Genomic DNA, 4,934 nt, shown 5'->3' with positions numbered 1-4,934 from the left:
GGGGTGACGGGACGCTTTGCGCATTTAGCAGGGAGATCCTTTCGCTCTACTCTCTTTCTTCCTCTCTCTCTCTCTCTCTCTCTCTCTCTCTTCGGATCACTTCCTTTCCTCTGCCTCCTCTTGCCTTTTTAAATTCCTCTTTTTTTTTTGCAGGCTTTTGTGTCTCTATTGAAGATGTAGCACGGAGGCGAGCGGCGTGCAGACGATGTGCATGTTCCACCTTTATCACTATTGCTCTCTCGCTCTCTCTCTCTCTCTCTCTCTCTCTCTCTCTCTCTCTCTCACTATCCCTGGCGCGACTCTGTTTACTTTGTGCGCGATAAAAGCCAACATAAGCATTCAGACACAGAAGGGGAGGTTCTGTGCAAGCTGAGGAGGAGGAGGAGGAGGAGGAGGAGGAAGAGGAGGAGGGGTTGTAGAGCCGACCGGGGGTTGGGTAGGTTAGGGTGGGGGTATAAAGGGAGGTGGTGGTGGTAAGGAGGAGGAGGAGGAGGAAGAGGAGGAGGGGTTGTAGAGCCGACCGGGGGTTGGGTAGGTTAGGGTGGGGGTATAAAGGGAGGTGGTGGTGGTAGCATTGGGGTGGGAGGATGAGGTGGTGGTGGTAGTGGAGGGGGGATACTGATGAAGTCCCCGGTGGATTCATACATCAAACGGGGCGGCTGAATAGCAGAGGGGATGTGAATGACATTAGAACAGCTGATCCTGGGCATTAGCACCTCGTGGGACGCTGCATGCTGCCTTTTAATTGCAGCCCCCCCACCCTGACAACACACACATAAACACACACCCCCCTCGGTGGCCGGCCCCACCTCCGTCTCGGTATATGTGTGCGCACGCTCAAGGACACATAATGTACAGCATGTATTGCAAATACATCTGTGAAGCGCAGGGGAAAACGTATTAAAACAACACACACACCAAAAAAAAAAAAAACCAGGCTGTTCTTAGGCCCAGTCGTGACATCCTTCTTCATCCGCTCTTGCATCTACTGAGCTGTAAACATGCATCCAGCCAAGCATGTGCTGCAGAGCACGCTAAACTGTACAAGAAAAACAACTCAGAGCTTCCTTTTAATGTATCTTTCTGATTAATTCTGTTTGATACCGCTTTAAAAGAAGCAGACAAAGAGAATGCACAAGATGTATTCATTACATCATGGGCGTCAGTTGGGTATGGAGACCCAAGTCGGGGGAGACGTGCGAGAAAATCTATCTTGAAGCTCATCCAACACAACCCCGGTTTCAAAACCTTGATGTCTCAGCAGAGATTGGTGGGTCTTCTCCAGGGTACAACAAGGTGTTGTTACTCCTGAGCTTGTAATTCTTGTTAATACAATCAAGTCGAGTGAAGGCATGTTTTATTTATAAAGGCCGAAATCACAAATTTGTCTCCAGAGGCTTTAGAATCTGCACAATATACAACTCCTTCCATCTTTTTCGAGTCGAGAAACGCCTGGAGGAATTAAAGCCACGGATGTAGAGTGATCAAGAGTGAGCGAGTCAAATGATCAAACTCACTCCTTACAAGACGATTTCTCGTGTTTTGGGTGGTATATTTTTACTCTGGTTTCAGACCTCTGAATCACTGGCCGCAGTTCTTTTCTTTTCTTCTTAAGCGATGCAAGTAGGTCTGGTGTTGTGCTCATTCATGGCTTTTTTCCCTGGCTGAAAAAAAAAAAAAAACAACAACAAAGACAATCTAAGCTCTGTAGGCAGGATTAAGAAGAGGGATGTTATCTTCCTGTGCCAGAGCCAGAATAATGGCAACGGGAAAAAATACCACAAAAAAGACGACAAGTATGGATGAGACTGATGCAGCTGTACAGGTTGCTGTGAGTCAACTTGGACATGCTTCTTCACGCTGGAGGTAAGTGAATAGGTCTTTCCAAAACAATTGTGCGACTCGGTCTGTAGCATGGAATTATAATGTTGTACTGTGTTTTCCTCAAGCAGCTCGCTTAATGCGCAAATCTTCCACTTTCATGCGCATCTTTGGTGAACCATAATTCCAGCCAGGCTTAGTCTTTTTGCAGGTACACTACCTGCAGTCTCACTTTCTACGTTTGGTGTTCTGGCCACAATGACAGCAATAATAGGGTCCTGCTGTGGGAGACACAACCCAACCACAGAGGAGAATTAACTCGCTCTGGGACACTCCCTCTGCAGATTAAATAATTCCAGGCAGGCAGCAGGGGGACGGTTGACCAGTAATTACACATTCATTCTTGTATTTCATTAACTCCGGAGAAAGAAACTGACTAATAAAATTGCATTAATTCAAATAAACGTTCACCTCCACCGGCAGCCATCTTCACAGCCACTAGACACTCTGAATGTTTGGCCCGACTGTTTGATGCAAAGATCAGTCATCGCAGATATCTGACGGGGTTTAGGCTGAGCGGTTCGGCATTGCCTGCTAAAGATGGGAATCCATCTCCCTGTCTCTCCTCTATGTGTTTTTTCCGTCTCTCGCTCTTTTGCTCCCTTTTTTCACCATGTCTGTCTGTCTCATCCAGTTAATAATTCAAATGAGCACTGCCAGATCACTCCCTTCAAAGGGAGTTGCTGGAATGTTCTCAACGGTGCCTTTTCTTTTTGTCATGTGAAATCAAAGCCCTCAAAAGCAGTAGAGATATCCTCAGTTAACTCCCCACACTGCTGCTCTGCCAATTAAAGAAAGATCAACAACTGCTGCGAACAGCTCACAGTTGATCACCAAACGAAAAAAAAAAAAAGGGGGGATCTTAATCATCATCATCATCATCATCATTTTTGTCACTGTCGCCCTTTGTCTTCCTCTATTTCTTCCTCGCAGCGCAATCACCACATCGCTGTGGCAGGCCCGCAATAATCAGCATAATCATTATTACCACAATCACCATCATCATCACTGTCACTGTCGACTCTGTCACGTCTGTCTTCTGAGCCTGTGTTACTGGCCTGCTATAGAACAGGATTTACCCTCCGAGGCACGACTTGTGTCTGTGTTTGATTGTCATCAAGTCTGCATGCGTGCGGATTTGTGCAGGTGTGCGCACGTTGGTGTGGGTCTCTGCTCGGAGATTCCGCTGATTTGAGGCATTACAAGCCTTTAAATCTGGGTTTAATCTCCTCTCAAAAACATCCGCGAACACATCCGTCTTTGTATGTGACACACAGCTTTGGCGTGACAAGATACAGAGTGGTTTGTCTTTTGAGCCGGTGTTATTTTAATGTGCTACTCAAAAAAAAAAAAAAAAAAAAGGTTGAAAGCAGCACTTCTAGCAGTAAAAAGCCATCACATACTCTGGGAGCTCAGTCAGCAATAATCAAAGGCAATACAAGCGGCGACTAATGGGGCCCAAACGATTGGCGGCGCATTCTAGTTCTCCACTGCTTATCGTATGACCACTGATCAATAGAGCACACTCGCACTAATCATCATAAGAGATGACTGTTTATTTCCCTTAACTCCCATCACTCTAACAGTGGAGGAAGAAGTGTTCGGATCCTTCACTTACTTTACTTAACGGTACCAATAAGTGTGGAATAATTCACTAAAGCACAAGTTTCATCAGTAACGTATCTAAATGGACTTAATATGTAGAACAGGGAGCCGCATTATATAAAGCATTACGTTATTATTACTATATATAACTATTACATCAGTATTTTAATGATGTAGCTGTTTGAGGTGGAGCTAATATTAACTAGACGCTGTCAATTGTATAAGACTGCATCAAATTTTACACAACGATCATATACTTTATATGTAAAATCTGTAATATGCAAAGTAACAACCTTCAGAATAGTATTGGACTTGGCACACTTTCACTGAAACATTACCACGAGGTAAATGTGACTCTTTAAAATGATGCTCTTGTCCTTTGTAATAACTTCTTGTCAGTGTTTTTAATTGTTTCTTAGATATATATATATATTTTAATTTCAGGTAAAATGTTATTTTTTTTCTTTTCTTTTCAGAAAGAAATATGATCTCACCATCCTATCCTATCATCCCCAGTTGTTATGTCCCAGTTTAAGTTAACTAGAAGCTGTCACTTAAATGTAAAGGGGGGAAAAGTACAGTATTTCTCGCTGGAATGTAACAGACTACAAGCAGAAACCGGCAATTATCAGAAGTTTGTGCGGTAGTTGAATAAATGTACTTTTCACCACTGCACTCTCTACTTCACTATGGACACAGCTCCCCCATCAGGACGACCACCAGAGTTTGAACAACACAAACACGCCGTGATGGGGGATTATGCAATATTACACACCGATCCAAACTTTGTAAAAATATGCGAAGCAGCCGTATTCTCCGTTACTCACAGTGTAGAGTATATGCAATTAGCCCATCTGAGCCACTGATGTGATCAGTGCAGTTTTACAAGAGACTGTAGAGTCCGAGGAGGGAGCACTCCACCCTGCTGGACACACAGCCGAGACCTCTGGAGACGCACTCTGAAGAAAACAAAGCAGTAGTGTTTGGTGCTGCTAGATTTTGTTAAGAAGCAGTGAGGCCTTTGGAGGGGCACCCTTGAAGTGCCCCTCTGACAGGCTTCCTCATTATCTGGCATCTCCAGAGTGCCAGCCAACCCCGCTGTAGAAGAGGGGGCATGAGGACGCCTCGATCAGCCTGCCCCGAGGGTACCCAGAGAGGGGAGGGTTGTGCTCTCGCTAAAGGTCCGCTGATTATATCTCAGGCCCAGAGCTTCAGGGATCCCCACTAATTAAAGGTTGTGTCATATCTGTTAGAGATAACAAACCTATGTAGCTCATCTTTTTTTTTTTTTCTTTTCTAAATCCTCCCCTCCGATATCTGCACTTTACGGCATCATGTCAGGTTGCAGGCTTGGTCTTCGTTCAAGGCTGACCAGCTTTCTGTACCCAGAGGAAAGGGTTCCTGTTTAACCTGCCCTCACCCATCTCAGCGTGCCAGCGGTGTTGTGG

The sequence above is a fragment of the Stegastes partitus genome, unplaced genomic scaffold, assembly GCF_000690725.1.
Source record: "Stegastes partitus isolate 25-593 unplaced genomic scaffold, Stegastes_partitus-1.0.2 Scaffold195, whole genome shotgun sequence".
NCBI classification, from domain to species: Eukaryota; Metazoa; Chordata; class Actinopteri; family Pomacentridae; genus Stegastes; species Stegastes partitus.
The sequence above is the reverse complement of the archived record's forward strand: the minus strand, read 5'-3'. Positions refer to the sequence as shown.